Raw genomic sequence first — 18608 nt, 5'->3', positions numbered from 1 at the left:
CCCGCGATCGCACATGCGCAGTTCCCCGCGATCGCGCGGGATGCGCTTCTCCCTCCCGGATGTCGCCGCCACTACTTGTCGATCCTCAGTGCCTGGGCCGAGGCATGTCGTCTCAGACATAGGCTCAACCTGAGCGCGAGGATTCTCTGTTGCAGCAGGCCCGCCTTTCTTCCCCTCTCTCAGTCTCTTCGAGTCGGATATTTTCTTTGATTTAGGCTTAGAAGCCATGCTTTAAACAATCCCGGGTGGTTTTTTAAACAGTTATAAACAGTTTCTTTACTTAATCGGCAGTTTTCTAAATTTTTTCGAGGGAGCTGCAAGACCATGACCTGAACCTACGTCATCACGTGACGACCCCCTATCTAGCTCTCTCTTGAACGCATCCAGAGAATTGGCCTCCACTGCCTTCTGAGGCAGAGAATGCCACAGATTTACAACTCTCTGAATGAAAAAGTTTTTCCTTCCCTCCGTTCTAAATGGCCCACCCCTTATTCTTAAACGGTGGCCCCTGATTCTGGACTCCCCCAACATTGGGAACATGTTTCCTGCCTCTAGCGTGTCCAATCCCTTAATAATCTTATATGTTTCAATAAGATCCCCTCTCATCCTTCTAAATTCCACTGCATAGAAGCCTAGTTGCTCCAGTCTTTCAACATATGACAGTCCTGCCATTCCGGGAATTAACCTAGTAAACCTACACTGCACGCCCTCAATAGCAAGAATGTCCTTCCTCAAATTTGGAGACAAAAACTGCACACAGTACTCCAGGTGCGGTCTCACTAGGGCCCTGTACAACTGTAGAAGGACATATTTGCTCCCATACTCAACTCCTCTTGTCATAAAGGCCAACATGCCATTAGCTTTCTTCACTGCCTGCTGTATCTGCATGCTACGTTTAAGTGTCTGATGAACAAGGACACCCAGATCTGATTGTACTTCCCCATTTCTTAACTTGACATCATTCAGATAATAATCTGCCTTCCTGTTCTTTCGACCAAAGTGGATAGCCCCACATTTATCCACATTAAACTGCATCTGCCATGCATCTGCCCACTCACACAACCTGTCCAAGTCACCCTGCATCCTCATAGCATCCTCCTCACAGTTCACACAGCCACCCAGCTTTGTGTCATCCGCAAATTCGCTAATGTTACTTTTCATCCCTTTATCTAAGTCATTAATGTATATTGTAAATAGCTGCGGTCCCAGCACCAAGCCTTGCGGTACCCCACTAGTCACTGCCTGCCATTCTGAAAGGGACCCATTTATCCCTACTCTTTCTTTCCTGTCTGCCAACCAATTTTCTATCCATGTCAGCACCCTACCCCCAATACCATGTGCTCGAATCTTGCCCATTAATCTCCTAAGTGGGACCCTATCAAAGTCTTTCTGAAAGTCCAGGTACACTACATCCACTGGCATTCCCTTGTCCATTTTCCTAGCTGCATCCATAAGAGATTCCAGAAGATTAGTCAAGCATGATTTTCCCGTCGTAAATCCATGTTGGCTCGGAACGATCCTGATACTGCTATCCAAATGTTTTTCAGATCGGATACTGATGACAAATGATGATCAACCTGAGTTATTAACTCTGTTTCTCTCTCTACAGACGCTAACCGTCCAGCTGAGTATTTCTCGGATTTTATGTTTGATTTTCAGCTTCTCCCTATTCCTTCTCTCCAGAGATGCTGCCTGACCTGCCGAGTTACTCCGGCACTTTGTGTCTATCCGTCCAAACCTTTCCTGTCTGTGTGTCTGCCCGAATTTCTTTTCATTATTGTTCATTTGGGGATGCTTGTGCCTCTGATGGATATTAGGGTGCCGTCTGTACGGAGTACGTGTGTTCTTGCCGTGACCTGCGTGGGTTTTCACCAGATGCTCAGGTTGCCATCCACACTCCAAAGATGTGCAGGTTGTGGGTCAATTGGCTTCGGTAAAATAGTAAATTGTCCCTACTGTGTGTGGGGTAGTGCTGGTGTGCGGGGATCGGTGGTTAGTGCGGATTCAGTGGGCCGAAGGGCCTGTTTCTGTGCTATAAAGTGGAAGATAATAAAGAGGACGAAGGTTGGACTTTTTTGCCTTCCATCACAGTGAGGAATATGGGGAGTCCGCGGTGGTGGATGTTTATGTTAACTTCTATGTAATTCTGTGTCTTGTTGCTTTTTTTTGTCTGGCTATATGGTAATTCGCAAATCACAGTACTTAATTGGAACATGTGACAATAAAAGACCTTTGACTCTAAAACTTACTGAAGCTTACTTGGAGAATTTAATGCTTTTAAACTAGCTCTTGTTCACACCTTATCTTTTTTTCTGATTATTGTGTAATGAGGATCTGTGATGCCACCTGCCAGCCTGATTCTCTCCTCACTTACACCTCAATCATCCCCTCTAACATCTTCAGACTTTAAACTCAAAGCTTGTCGCCGACTGCTTGCTGAAGATAGACGCAAAAGGCTGGAGTAACTCAGCGGGACAGGCAGCATCTCTGGAGAGAAGGAATGGGTGACGTTTCGGGCCGAGACCCTTCTTCAGACTCAATCTTCGGTTTAAACCAGCATCTGCAGTTCCTTCCAACGCACGGGTCGATTCTGACCGTTTGAAAACGTGTCTTGACACGAAACGTCACCCATTCCTTCTCCCCAGAGATGCTGTCTGTCCCGCTGAGTTACTCCAGGATTTTGTGTCTGTCTTCGGTTTAAACCAGCATCTGCAGTTCCTTCCTACACATACCGACTGATTACTGTTCACTTCAGCTTTGATGGCAACCGGTATTATGGAAGCAAGACCCCATGGCGCTGATGGCGGCGGCAACCCGAGACCCGCTGTTGCCGCGGCTCCTCATCCCCCTCCTCCATCCTCTCCCCCTCACTCTCCGCCGGGCCTGCAGCGGCGGCCCCGACCCCGACCCCGCCCGGCAGCGGCTCCACATGGAGCGGCAGCGGCTGCGGAGAGAGGCGGCCTTGGAGGCCCGGAGTGGCGGAGGAGAGAGAAATGGAGGGGTGAGGGAGAGGAGGAGAGGGAAATGGAGGGGTGAGGGAGAGGAGGAGAGAGAAATGGAGGGGTGAGGGAGAGGAGGAGAGAGAAATGGAGGGGTGAGGAGGAGAGGAGGAGGCGAGGGTGAGGGGGAGGAGAGGGATGAGGGCGAGGTGGAGAGGAAGAGGGGGAGGAGGAGGTGCAGGGAGAGGGAGAGGAGGCTGAAAGAGAGAGGAGGAGAGGGGGAGGACGAGAGGGAGTGGGCGAGGAGGAGAGGTGAGGGGGAGGTGGAGCAAGAGGAGGAGGGATGATTCAGAGGTATCCTCTTTATTCAGGAAACGGGGCTTCAACTCCACTCCACGATGTTGTCCAGCCTCACTTTCCCCCTCTGGCAGCTTGTTCCAGACACCCACGACCTTCTGTGTGAAAATGTTGTTCCCCAGGTTCCCGATTAAATCTTGCACCTCTCACCACAAACCTGTGTCCTCCCTCTCCCCCCTCAACTGTGTCAACCTATTGCCAGCCAGGCTTTGTCCTGCCCCCTTCCTCCCATCGTCATTCCATCTCCCACCCCCTACAATCAGTCTGAAGAAGGGACCCGACCCGAAACATCAGCTGTCCATGTTCTCCAGATGTGCTGCTTGACCCACCGACTTACTCCAGCACTTTATACTTTTTTTTGTAACCCTGCATCTGCAGTTCCTTGTTTCTGCATCTTCACGTTGTACATTTGCGTCAGATTTACATTAATTCCTCTAGACGGCAGCGTGCGCAGTGGACATGCGTTTTGAACCAGGAAGTGGCAGAGTTAAAAAATGGCTTCGAAAGAACAGGTCGAGAGTTTAACTGAGGAGGTAGTTTGTCCCATCTGCCTGGATTTCTTCACCGATCCGGTGTCACTGGAGTGTGGGCACAACTTCTGCCGCTCCTGTATCACACAGAGTTGGGACAGGGAGGGCAGAAACTGCTGCCCGGAATGTAGAGAGGTGTTTACAGACCGCACCCTCAGGGTGAGTTGGGCCTTGGCGAGACTGGCTGAGAAAGCTCGAACACTGAGCCTGAATCGGACAGAGAAGGAAAGTAAACTTCACTGCGAGGAACATCAGGAAGAACTGAAGCTGTTTTGTGAAACTGACAAGAAGCTGATCTGTGTGGTTTGTGCAGCTGGGCGGGAACACAAGTCTCACAGCTTCATGCCGGTTAAAGAAGCTGTTGAAAACCACAAGGTAAAAGCAAACCGATTTTGATCGCATCATTGTTTAATTCCGTTTTTATTGTCTAACACTTTTATTCTCCGATTTTCAAACACAATCGCAGGGTCAGGTTAAAGCTTCCATCCAGTCTCTCACAAAAGATAAATCAGGGATCCAGCAAATGGAGCAGCAACAGAAAGAGAAGATTTCTGGAGTTCTGGTGAGGCTTTTAAGTTTCGATTTCCTGATCTTGTGCAGGTTTGATCCCCGTGACGCGTGTAATAACAGGGCAGCGCAGTGACACAAGTAGTGCTGCTGTCTCCTAGTTCTGGTGAGCGGGTTCGATCCTGACCTCGGGTGCTGCATAGAAAATAGGTGCAGGAGTAGGCCATTCGGCCCTTCGAGCCAGCACCGTCATTCAATATGATCACGGCCTACTTTTTATTCTTAAACTATAACCCCTGGTTCTGACTCCCCCAACATCGGGAACAATTTTCCTGCACCTAACCTCTCCAATCCCTAAAGAATTTTACATGTTTCTATAAGATCCTATCAAATTCCAGTGAATACAAGCCCAGTCGACCCATTTAAAATCAGGCTGAAGAAGGGTCTCGACCCGAAACGTCACCCATTCCCTCTCTCCTAGATGCTGTCTGACCTGCTGAGTTACTCCAGCATTTTGTGATACATTCTTTCATCATATGTCAGTCCCGCCATCCCGGTAATTAACCTGATGAACCTACACTGCACTCCCTCAATAGCAAGAATGTCCCTCCTTAAATTAGGAGAACAAACAGCACACAATTTTCCAGGTGTGGCCTCAACAGGACCCTGCACAACTGCAGTAGGACCTCCTTGCTCCTAAACTCCAATCCTCTCACAATGAAGGCCAACATGCCATTAGTTTTCTTCACTGCCTGCTGTACGTGCATGCTTACTTTCATTGACTGGTGTACAAGGACACCCATGTCTCATTGCACCTCCACTTTTCCTAATCTGACACCATTCAGATAATAATCTGCCTTCTTGTTCTTGCCACCAAAGTGGATAACGTCATATTTATTCACATTTTACTGCATCTGCCATGCATCTGCCCACTCACCCAACCTGTCCAACTCACCCTGCAGCCTCACAGCATCCTCCTCGCAGCTCACACTGCCGCCCAGCTTTGTGGCATCCGCAAACTTGGAGATGTTACATTTAATTCCCTCGTCTAAATCGTTAATATATATTGTAAATAACTGCGGTCCCAGCAATGAGCCTTGCGGCACCCCACTAGGGAGTGGTGGACGGATAAATGGGAATTAATGGACACCTGAAAAGGAATAGGCAGCTGGGAATTGTATTAGGTGTAGATGATTGAAGGTTATAAGATTACCCTCACAACATTTCAGAAGCATTTAGACAAACTATTGAATTGCCAAAGCAAGTAAAAAAATGCACAGGACAAATGTCACCGTCGACCTCTGAGGGAAACACAATCAGTGACATTACATATTGATTTTCACCTTTCATTTGACAGGAACAGTCACACAACCTTCAGTCCAAGATCGCATCCCAGTTTGCTGAACTGCACCAGACTCTCACTGAGAAAGAGCAGCGCGTACAGGCAGATATCCGGGAGGAAGAGAAGAGGATTCTGAATAGAATGAAGAAAAATCTTGGAGAGATCGAAGAGAATTTAAAATCTATTCAGGAGGAACTCTCTAAGTTGCAGCAGCAGATGGATCAAAAGGACAGTGTGGTGTTTCTGAAGGTGAGGGGTTACACCACAGTCTGGCGAAGTGAAAGTGCAGTCACAAAATGGAGGGGGATATTTCAGAAATACATGCTACATTTACCAGTAATTCAGAACTGGGTAAATGTTTCATCTGTTCCAGCTGTTGTTCCCAAACTAATTGGCCTCCCGCATAATGTATGGGATCTCAGGACTGCCTGGCCTGAATGTAGAGAGGTGTTTGTATTCTGTGGAGTTGAGAACTACGATGGGTGATCCTATATCTGATCCCAAGGGCCACGAATGAGCAGAGGACAGTAAATCTCTGGGATTCTCCAACCAAGAGACTCTGAGAGGTTTAACCTATTAGACGTATTTATACCAGAGGAAGATAAATTTTCGAAAATTCGGGGAACTGAAATCAAAGGGAATGGGACAAGGCGGAGGAGTTCGTTCCTGGGCTAGATCAGCCATGACCACATTGTGGGGATTAACATTGAAATCTAGAATGTGGCGCACACAGCAGATTGGACATCTATATCCGGTTCCCATCAGCAGTGGGCGGTCACCTTGGGGGAATTTGCTCTGTTTGTTTTACCCGCCTTTGTTCACCATAGAATTACATCCCATTCTACATAATAGACCAGGCCATTCGCCACATCCTATCCAGTCAGGATTTCTGCTCCACTCAACATCCCTCCCATCTACTCACCACACCCGGTAACAATACCCCAAATACTAGGAGTGCTCACGAGTTTATCCCGCTTGCCCTTAAATGTATCTCTGCTGTTGTCTTCATTCCCTCCAATGCTAGCGAGGTCCATGTTCTCATGACTGCATTCCTTTCGGTATTTGTTGAAGACCAGGTTACACTGCAGCTTTGATTTTTGCTCTCCCATCGATTAGAGATATTATTTCATCCTCACCCATTTAAATCCACCGATAAATTAAATCCTATCTCATCATTCCTGACATTTTCTCCAGATAAAATCCCACGACCTGCCCAGTCTTTGCATGGAGCTCCATCCTCTCAGTCATGGCATCATTCTCATGAACATTCCTTGTGCTTTTCCCCATCGTTCTATGTCTCGACGGTAATGTCCACTTTCTATCTGTATGGCAGCGGAGATAAGAGTTGGGAAATGGGAATTATCAGAGGGTTGTAGAAATGTGGAGAAATTCCCGCTGTCGGGATGAGGACGGTCCATCTCAGTCAATTGAGATTTGTGTTTTATTTCTTTCAGGGGGAAGCTGGTCGCAAGCGAAGGTAGGACATGCTCTTGACGGAAATATTGTAGGTTTTCGTGGAACAATTCAAAATATTTCTAATGCTCAGTTGATAACCGGCTGTTAAATATTCGCAGGGTTCGTGATGAAGCCAAACCACTGTCAGTGGTAGAGGAGGCCTTGCTGATTGAAAAATTTCATTGCCCTGTTTCATTCAACACAACATTTAAAGAAACATCTGATGACTTCAAGCAAGGTAAAGCTTATACCTTTTCCATTGTTCTTGTTTCTGACATCTTGAAGTAAGATGTGTACGAAAGAACTGCAGTTGCAGGTTTAAATCTAAAGTAGACACAAAATGCTGCTGTGACTCAGTGGGACAGGCAGCATCTCAGTCGAGAAGGAATGGGTGATGTTTCAGGTCTGAACCCTTCTTCAGTCTGAAGAAGGGTCTCGACCTGAAACGTCACCCATTCCTTCCCTCCAGAGCTGCTCCTGTTGTAGTCCGTGGCCTATTAGAAAAAACAGGCAGACAACCGAATTCGTTTAACCTCTTTATTTTACTCACCCAGCTGGGAGAGAGTCTAGAAACCGAAGCGTTTAGAAACGCTTAGGAAGCCAGTGTAGTCTCTCTCCCCGAATGCTAACAATTACACACATTTTATACCCGTAATACATGTGCCAGTACATTTCCGTTGCTACCTTATATGGCAAGTTTTACAATGTCCTATAAATCTTTATGTGCCCTTTAGGACCCCTGTGTCCTCCGTGTCCTGTGTGACCTACATGTCCTTGGTATTCCCAGGACCAAAGAGCAGTCTTTATGGCCAAATGTTCCCCTTAACAATCAAAGGATGGTTAACCTTCAAAGCCTTAAAGCCAGTTGCCCATATCAAAGGATACACTTAGCCATAAACCGCGCTTCCATGCTGACAACAGGATGTCCTGGCAACATAATCAAGCTGGAGCTTTCACACCACTTTTACACCCCTGCAATAAAACCCACATGGCTACATTCGTAATGTGAGCTCTTACACTCCCGGTCCCGCTGAGTTACTCTAGCATTTTGTGTCTACCTTTGATTGGTCTATCTTTAAGTAATGCTAAGATGCAAAGATTAATGTTATTTTGAACTGAAGGGAAATTGAAGATTTGATCTCCCACCAAGCTCATCTGCTGGGAAGCATCACAGAGTCAGAGAGCTTTGTAGCACAGCAACAGGCCCTTTGACTCGACTCGACCATGCCAACCACGTTGCCCAACGAAGCTAGCCCCACTTGCCTGAGTCTGGCTCATATCCTTCCAAGTCTTTCTTATCCACGTATCTACCCAATTCTCTGTGAACAGTTGTAATTGTACCTGCCTCGACCACTTCCTCTGTCAGATCGTTCCACATCTACACTACCCACTGACTGAAAAACCTGCTCCTCAGGTCCTTTTTATTGTTTCCACTCTCACCTTAAACTGATGCGCTCGAGGTTTAGACTCTCCGACCTTGGGTAAAGTATTGCGGCTAATCACCTTGTCTGTGCATCTTATACACATCTATAATGTCACTCTGACAGGCTCCCAAGAAAAAATGTCCCAGTCTGAATAGTCTCAGGAATGAGTATATGAATCTATGATGAGCGTTTGTCGGCATTGGGCCTGTACTCGCTGTTGCTTAGAGGAATGAGGGGGGATCTCATACAGAATAGTGAAAGGTTTGGATAGAATGGACGTGGAGAGGATGTTTCAATTAGTGAGCGAGTCTAGGACTAGATATTTATTTACAAAAATGCTGGAGTAACTCAGTAGGTCAGGCAGCATCTCAGGAGAGAAGGAAAGGGTGACGTTTCGGGTGGGACAAAGGAAGGATGTAGGTGGAGACAGGAAGACAGAGGGAGAACTGGGAAGGGGAGGGGAAGAGAGGGACAGAGGAACTATCTAAAGACAATAGACAATAGGTGCAGGAGGAGGCCATTCGGCCCTTCGAGCCAGCACCGCCATTCAATGTGATCATGGCTGATCATTCTCAATCAGTACCCCGTTCCTGCCTTCTCCCCATACCCCCTGACTCCGCTATCCTTAACAGCTCTATCCAGCTCTCTCTTGAATGCATTCAGAGAATTGGCCTCCACTGCCTTCTGAGGCAGAGAATTCCACAGATTCACAACTCTCTGACTGAAAAAGTTTTTCCTCATCTCAGTTCTAAATGGCTTATTCTTAAACTGTGTTCTGGACTCCCCCAACATTGGGAACATGTTTCTGCCTCTAACTCAGATCCTGGGGGGACAGGGCTTTCTCCATCGCTGCTCCCACCCTATGGAACTCACTACCCCAAACCGTTAGAGACTCCTCCACACTCACCACATTCAAAACATTGCTGAAGTCTCACCTGTTCAGTACTGCCTTCAACCACTGAAGGTCACCTCACCTTCTGTCTCCTTTCTCTGTTCGTTTACTTGTTTACTTATTTATCTATTTATTCATTTCCCTATGTTCTCTAAATCTCTGTAAAGCGTCTTTGAGTATATGAAAAGCGCTATATAAATAAAATGCATTATTATTATTATTATTAACGTGTCCAACCCCTTAATAATCTTATACGTTTCGATAAGATCTCCTCTCATCCTTCTAAATTCCAGTGCATACAAGCCTAGTCACTCCAGTCTTTCAACATATGAAAGTCCCGCCATTCCGGGAATTAACCTATTAAACCTACGCTGCACGCCCTCAATAGGAAGAATATCCTTCCTCAAATTTGGAGACCAAAGCTGCACACAGTATTCCAGGTGCGGTCTCACTAGGGCCCTGTACAACTGCAGAAGGACCTCTTTGCTCCTATACTCAACTCCTCTTGTTATGAAGGCCAACATTCCATTGGCTTTCTTCACTGCCTGCTGTACCTGCATGCTTCCTTTCAGTGACCGATGCACTAGGACACCCAGATCTCGTTGTACGTCCCCTGTTCCTAACTTGACACCATTCAGATAATACTCTGCCTTCCTATTCTTACAACCAAAGTGGATAACCTCACACTTATCCACATTAAACTGCATCTGCCATGCATCTGCCATTTCACACAACCTGTCCAAGTCACCCTGCAACCTCAGAGCATCTTCCTCACAGTTCACACTACCACCCAGCTTTGTATCATCTGCAAATTTGCTAATGGTATTTTTAATCCCTTCATCCAAGTCATTAATGTATATTGTAAATAGCTGCGGTTCCAGCACCGAGCCTTGCGGTACTCCACAAGTTACCTCCTGCCATTCTGAAAGGGACGCACTTATCCCCACTCTTTGCTTTCTGTCTGTCAACCAATTTTCTATCCATGTCAGTACCCTACCTCCAATACCATGTGCTCTAATTTTGCCCACTAATCTCCTATGTGGAACCTTGTCAAAGGCTTTCTGAAAGTCAAGGTACACCACATCCACCAGCTCTCCCCTGTCAATTTTCCTGGTTACATCCTCAAAGAATTCCAGAAGATTAGTCAAGCCTGATTTCCCCTTCGTAAATCCATGCTGACTCGGAACAATCCTGTTACTACTATCCAAATGCTCTGCAATTTCGTCTTTTATAATTGACTCCAGCATCTTCCCCACCACTGATGTAAGACTAACTGGTCTATAATTTCCCGTTTTCTCTCTCCCTCCATTCTTAAAAAGTGGGACAACATTAGCTACCCTCCAATCCACAGGAACTGATCCTGAATGTATAGAACATTGGAAAATGATCACCAATGCGTCCACAATTTCTAGCGCCACCTCCATAAGTTCTCTGGGATGCAGACCATCAGGCCCTGGGGATTTATCAGCCTTCAGTCCCATCAGTCTACCCAACACCATTTCCTGCCTAATGTGGATTTCCTTCAGTTCCTCCGTCACACTAGGATCTCTGCCCACTAGAACATCTGGGAGATTGCTTGTACCTTCCTTAGTGAAGACAGATCCAAAGTACCGGTTCAACTCGTCCGCCATTTCCTTGTTTCCCATAATAAATTCTCCCGCTTCTGTCTTCAAGGGACCCACATTTGCCTTGACTATTTTTTTCCTCTTTACATACCTAAAAAAGCTTTTACTATCCTCCTTTATATTATTGGCTAGTTTACCCTCGTACCTCATCTTTTCTCCACGTATTGCCTTCTTAGTCATCTTCTGTTGCTCTTTAAAAGAGTCCCAATCCTCTGGCTTCCCACTCTTCTTTGCTTTGTTGTACTTCTGCTCTTTTATTTTTATGCTGTCCTTGACTTCCCTTGTCAGCCACGGGTGCCTCTTACTCCCCTTGGAATCTTTCCTCCTCTTTGGGATAAATTGGATGGAGTTGAGGGGGGGAGGTGAAGGGACAGGTGTTGCATCTCCTGCGGTTGCAGGGGAATGTGCCCGGGGATGGGGTGGTTTGGGCAGGAAGGGACGAAAGGTCAGAGCCTCAGAATTACTGGATGTTCCGTTAGGAAGGAGATGACGGGAAATGCTTTTAATCAGAGGGTGGTGAATTTGTGGAATTCATTGCCACAGAAGGCTGTGGAGGCCAAGTCGGTGGATATTTTTAAGGCAGAGATAGCTGGATTCTTGATTAGTATAGATGTCAGAGGTTATGGGGAGAATACAGGAGAATGGGGTTAGGAGGTAGAGATAGATCAGCCATGATTAAATGGTGGAGTAGAATTGAAGGGCCGAATGCCCAAATTCTAATACTTTCACTGATGACATTACGACCTGATGATGGTCCAACTTCACCTGATAACCCAGCCCTTCAGACCTGATGAAGTTGTTGTAAACCCTTTTGCACCCACTCCAATTGACTAACAAACCCACCCTTCCCTTTGTCTCACCCTCCACTCAAACAACACAGGAGCAGGTCATATGGCCCCTCCTGTCTGCCCCTTTCACTGTGATGATGACGACCCCACCACGCACCTCTGCCTCCTCTTTAACAACCTCAAATTACCGCTCACCTCAATATCCTCCTGCTCCGATCTGCCTCCATATCTGAATAACCCGCTTCATTCCTCCATCCCCACCGCAATCTCGCAATCCTCCTCACTCTCCGCACTCGTCCTCCCCATCCACCCTCCCCCACCTCACGAAATTCCCCTCTCCATCCCCGGATAAAAACTCCGGGAGAGATGTCTGTTGTCCACCCGATGTGGTCGGGGTGAAACGCCGGGCAGGGTTTCAGTTGTCCGCCCGCCGGTCCCGGGGCCGCGCTGCCCGAGTCTCCCCCCGACCCCCGGGGACTCTCTGATTCTCTGCTTCTCCCCCCAGTCTCCGTCACTCTGGATGTGGAAACAGCGAGTCCGGGGCTCGAGGTGTCTGAGGATTGGAAGAGGGTGAGATGGACCCGGACCCGGAGGAGTCTCCCTGACACCGGGAAGAGGTTTACAGTCAGTGCGTGTGTGCTGGGATCGGAGGGATTCACATCGGGGAGACATTACTGGGAGGTGGAGGTGGCGGGGAGTCGGGGCTGGAGTCTGGGAGTCGCCGCAGAGTCTGTGGAGAGGAAGAGACGGGTCACACTGACCCCGGAGACTGGAGTCTGGAGCATCAGGCGGGGGGGTGACGAGTTTGATGCACTCACCTCCCCTCCATCCCGTCTCCCCGCCCGTCCCATCCCCGGGAGGGTGGGAGTTTATCTCAGTTACGAGTCCGGGACAGTTTCATTTTACGACGCGGACACCAAGTCCCATCTCCACACCTTCACTGGGAATAAATTCACGGAGAAACTTTATCCTTTCTTCGGGCCTTATTGGTTTATAAACCAATGGCTGAGGATCTGCTCCGGTTCCGCTCCGGGTTGTGTAAAAGGGTCGTGTCCCGGGACCAGCGTCAGGAGCGGGGCTCAGGGGCTGTGGGGCAGAAACCCCGAGTACGTGTGTTCTCCCCGTGACCTGCGTGGGTTTTCACCGGATGCTCAGGTTTCCATCCGCACTCCAAAGACGTGCAGGTTATAGGTTAATTGGCTTCGGTAAAATTGTAAATTGTCCCTAATGTGTGTGGGATAGTGCTGGTGTGCGGGGATCGGTGGTCGGTGCGGATTCGGTGGGCCGAAGGGCCTGCTTCTGTGCTATAAAGTGGAAGATAATAAAGAGGACGAAGATTGGACATGTTTGCCTTCCGTCACAGTGAAAAATGTGGGGAATCCGCTGTGGTGGATGTTTATGTTAACTTATATGTAATTCTGTGTCCTGTTGCTTTTTTTAAAATCTGGCTATATGGTAATTCGCATATCACTGTACCTTAATTGGTACATGTGACAATAAAAGACCTTTGAAACCTATATCTCTAAAACTTACTGAAGCTTACTTGGAGAATTTAATGCTTTTAAACTAGCTCTTGTTCACACCTTTTTTTTTTTTCTGATTATTGTGTAATCAGGATCTGTGATGCCATCTGCCAGTCTGATTCTCTCCTCACTTACACCTCAATCATCCCCTCTCACATCTTCAGACTTTAAACTCAAAGCTTGTCACCGACCGATTGCTGAAGATAGACGCAAAAGCTGGAGTAACTCAGCGGGACAGGCAGCATCTCTGGATAGAAGGAATGGGTGACGTTTTGGGTCGAGACCCTTCTTCAGACTCAATCTTCGGTTTAAACCAGCATCTGCAGTTCCTTCCAACGCACGGGTCGATTTTGACCGTTTGAAGATGGGTCTTGACACAAAACGTCACCCATTCCTTCTCTCCAGAGATGCTGTTTGTCCCGCTGAGTTAGTCCAGCAATTTGTCTTCGGGTTAAACCAGCATCTGCAGTTCCTTCCTGCACATACCGACTGATTACTGTTCACTTCAGCTTTGATGGCAACCGGTATTATGGAAGCAAGACCCCATGGCGCTGATGGCGGCGGCAACACGAAACCCGCTTTGCTGCGGCTCTTCATCCCCCTCCACCACCCTCACCCCCTCATCCCCCTCCCTCTCCGCCGGGCCTGCAGCGGCGGCCCCGACCCCGACCGGCAGCGGCTCCACAAGGAGCGGCGGCGGCTGCGGAGAGAGGCGGCCATGGAGGCCCGGAGTGGAGGAGGGGAGAGAAATGGAGGGGTGAGGGAGCGGAGGAGAGAAAAATGGAGGGGTGAGGGAGAGGAGGAGAGAGAAATTGAGTGGTGAGGGAGAGGAGGAGAGAGAATGGAGGGGTGAGGAGGAGACGTGAGGTAGTGGAAGACGATGAGGAGGGGAGGTGAAGGAGAGGAAGAGGGGGGGTGAGGAGGAAGTGCAGTGAGAGGGTGAGGAGGGTGAAAGGGAGTGGAGGAGAGGGGGAGGAGGAGAGGGAGAGGTCGAGGAGGTGGGGTAAAGGAGAGGAAGAGGAGGGGTGAGAGGGAGGTGGAGCAAGAGGAGGAGGGGGTGATTCGGAGGTGTCCTCTTTCTTGAGGAAACGGGGCTTCAACTCCACTCCACGTTGTTGTCCAGCCTCACTTACCCCCTCTGGCAGTTTGTTCCAGACACCCACGACCTTCTGTGTGAAAATGTTGTTCATCAGGTTCCGATTAAATCTTGCACCTCTCACCACAAACCTGTGTCCTCTAGTTCTCGATTCCACTGCTCCGGGTAACAGACTGTGCATTCACCCTGTCTATTCACCTCTTGATCTTATGCACTTCATCCCCCTGCGCTCCAATTAATAAATCCTTCCCTGCCCAACCTCTCCCTTTCGCTCTGACCCTCAAATCCTGGCACCATCTTCGTGAATCCACTCTGCAGTTGTTTTCAGCATTTTATCCTGCCTTACACTGTCCCAATCGCTACTCTTCGCTTTCCTCTATGTTCAGGACAGTTTAATGTGTAACTGACCCCTCCCTGTGGTAGAGAGCGGGGGAACCCTCCATAGTTTCCGCGGGTGGATTTGTCTCCTTCCTTTAAAATGGTCGTAACGATGGTGACCCTCGGGTGCTCTGGCCGGCGCTCCTCTTCCCAGAGGAAGGCAGACATTGATGGTGAAACTCACCAGCGCCTTCAGTGCACCTGCACAACCTTTGGCCGTCTGAGGAGAAGACTGTTTGAAGATCAGGACGCGCAGCAACGCCACGCGGTGCGACCACAGACCAGCTGTAACTTTGAGAATTAACTTTGACAATTGCAGAAACAGCGGGAATCAGATTTAATAAGCGACTTTTGTCACCTATTACCACATCTACGGCCCAAACCACGTGCATGGCTTAAAATGTGGAATAAAAGTAGAAATTCCCCCAAATACTCAGTAGGTTAGCCAGCTGCAAGGTGAAACAGACCGTACATTTCAGATCTAATACTAATGATGAATGGTGTTCAACCTGAGCCATTAACTCTGTTTCGCTCTCTACAGAAGCTAACCAATCTACTGGGTATTTGTTGGATCTTATGTCTTTCAGATTTTCAGCATCTGCTTTTTTTTAGTTTTTCCAGTTCAATGTTCGATTGGGATATGAGTCTGACTATAAATTGCCAAGAAAATAAAACGGACAGAAAACGTTGGCAGCATTCGACAGGTCGAGCAGAGAGTAGTATGTGGATAGGGAGGCTTAATATTTCTGAGGTACTGTGGAGCAGCGAGTAGAGCCTCTGCCTCGGGGCCAGTGACCAGAGTTCAACCATTACGATAATTTGGAGTCCACGTCGAGAAGAACGGATACAGTAGATGTGTTTGGTGGAGGTGCAAGTGAACCTCTGCCTCACATGAAAGGACTGGCGGCGTCCCTGAGTGGTGTCTAGGGAGAACGTATAGAGACAGGTGTTGCGTCTACTGGATTCCTAACTCTCGGCGAGACCAAGTGCAATCTGGGCAATCGTTTAGCTGAGCACCGATCTTCCGCCTTGGCCTACGTGATCTCACGGTTGTCAAATGTTTATACCCCCCTTCCCATTCCCATACTGACATTTCTGCCCTGGGCCTCCTCCACTGTCAGAGTGAGGCCACGCGCAAATTGGAGGAACAGCACCTGATATTTCCCTTGGGCAGCTTGCAAACCAGCGGTATTAATATTGATTTCTCTAATTTCAAGTAACCCTTTCATTCCCTCTCCCTGCTTCTCCCTCTACCCACCATAGGCGTCCCACTAGTTTTATTATTCGTACCCCATAATTATCATTTCCACAGTCAACAATAGACCATTGTGTGCTCCATTTTTCCCTAGACATCTGGACATTGACCACAAACGCACTGACTCCAACAGGTACCCAGTCAGTGCTTCCACTAGCCCAGCCTCCTGTGAGGATACCATCTCCTTCTCTCACTTCATCCATCTCTCCCGCATCAGTGCTCTAGATGAGGTGTGAAGGATGGAAATGCAGACGATGGTTGAAACCGAGGATAGACAAAAAGCTGGAGTAACTCAACGGGATAGGCAGCATCTCTGGAGAGAAGGAATGGGTGACATTTCAGCCGAGACCTTTCTCCGGACTTGTTCGGGATCACAGAGTGGCCAAACGGTCATGTGTTCGCAGCCCAATTTACCGGTTACATTGCCATCTGTTTATTACAATTATAAAAGATCATTGTGACATTTTTCGATCAAAGTATAGTTTAGTTTAGAGATAGTGGGAACAAAAACTGCAGTTGCTGGATTAAATCGAAGGTAGACACAAAATGCTGGAGGAACTCAGGGGATCTCGACCCGAAACGTCACCCATTCCTTCTCTCCAGAGATGCTGCCTGACCCGCTGAGTTACTCCAGCATTTTGTGTCTCACATTAGTTTAGAGATACATCGCGGAAACAGGCCCTTCGGCCCAACGATTCCGCACCGACCAACAATCCCCGCACATTGACACACTGGGGACAATTTACACTTCTACCAAGCCAATTAACATACAAACCCTGTACGTCTTTGGAGTGTGAGAGAGAACCGAAGATCTTGGAAAAAACCTACGTGGTCACAGGGAGAACTCCGTACAGACAGCAGTCGGGATCGAACTCGGGTCCCGGCGCTGTCAGCCAGCAACTCTATCGCTGCCCCGCGACAGAAGTGGGAGGACTTGTGCAGTTTTATTGCCACAGGGAAGAAGGATCTCCTGTGGCGTTCTGTACTGCATCTTTACATTTTCACAAAAGTATTTCACAAAAGCAGTTAACGCGTTGAAATGAACAGCTCTGATTTCACTTAATGTTTTTGTAGGAAAATAACTGCGGATGCTTGTACAAATCGAAGGTATCACAAAATACTGGAGTAACTCAGCGGGTCAGACAGCATCTCTGGAGAGAAGGAATGGGTGATGTTTAGGGTCGAGACCCTTCTTCGGACCCTACATTTTATGATACCCTCACTTGCTGCTTAATTCACTCTTCCCACATTTACATTCCCCCTGGTTTTATTTGCGCGCTCACTGGGGTTTTACGACACGGAATTTGGGGATTAAATGGGAGCCGTTCAGCGCCGACCTGTTGTCCACCGGGTTCAAGGTCATCAGGCCATAAGCGACAGGAATAGAATTAGGCCATTCGGCCCATCAAGTCTACTCCACCATCCAATCATGGCTGATCGACCTCTCCCTCCAAACCCCATTCTCCCCGATTCTCCTCATAACCCCTGACCACCCGTACTAATCTATCCCTACCTTAAAAATATCCACTGACGTGGCCTCCACAGCCTTCTGTGCCAAAGAATTCCACAGATTCACCATCCTCTGACTAAAGTAATTCCTTCTCATCTACTTCGTACAATAACCTCTTCCTGCACATATTTTCTATGTTTCTATACACAACAGGAATGTTTCGTTTAGTTGTTAGTTTAGTTTAGGGGAATGCGATTTTGGGAGAGTGCAGTTGGCTCCAGGGTGGGAATGATGGGCCAAATGGCCTCCCACAAGAGCATCAGGTGGTGTGTCTTTGTGATGGTACCATTCCCCGCCAGGTAGGGTTTTTTTTCACCCAGAGAGTTTTAAATCTGTGGAATTCTCTGCCACAAAAGGTAGTGGAGGTCAATTCAATGGATCTTTTAAAGACAGAGTTGGATATAGCACTTCGGGCTAAAGGAATCAAGGGATATGGGGAACAGGGTACTGATTTTAGATGATCAGCCATGATCATATTGAATGACCGTGCTGGATCTAAGGGCCGAAGGGCCTACTCCTGCACCTATATTCGATGTTTCTATGTTTCCAATTGTTGAATGCCGACCAAGATGCCCCCATCTAAGTTAGTCCCATGTGCCGCGTGTGGCCCATCCCATAGCCATGCACCTGTCCAAATGTTTTATTAAATGCTCTTAAAAGCTTCAAATACCCGCCCCAATGTACCTGAGAAAGAGGCGAGGGGGGGGGGGGGGGGTGTGGCCACGACTGAAACAAGACATGTTACCCGCATTCTACAGAGAGGCAGGCAGAGCCTGATCCCTACGGGTTCCCACCCGCAACCGGGAATTTGTTTTGGACACATTATGCGAGGACAAAGGACCTGGTCTCGGACAGGGTGGTCTGCAGCACAGGAGTTCCGCAGAAAACAGTGCTACCTCCATTCATGTTCACCCTGTACACTGCGGGCTTCAGGCACAGCTCTGCAAACTCCTATCTACAGAAGTTCTCTGACGACTCTGCCATCGT

This window comes from Rhinoraja longicauda, chromosome 19 (assembly GCF_053455715.1).
Source record: "Rhinoraja longicauda isolate Sanriku21f chromosome 19, sRhiLon1.1, whole genome shotgun sequence".
Taxonomy (NCBI): Eukaryota; Metazoa; Chordata; class Chondrichthyes; order Rajiformes; family Arhynchobatidae; genus Rhinoraja; species Rhinoraja longicauda.
The sequence above is the reverse complement of the archived record's forward strand: the minus strand, read 5'-3'. Positions refer to the sequence as shown.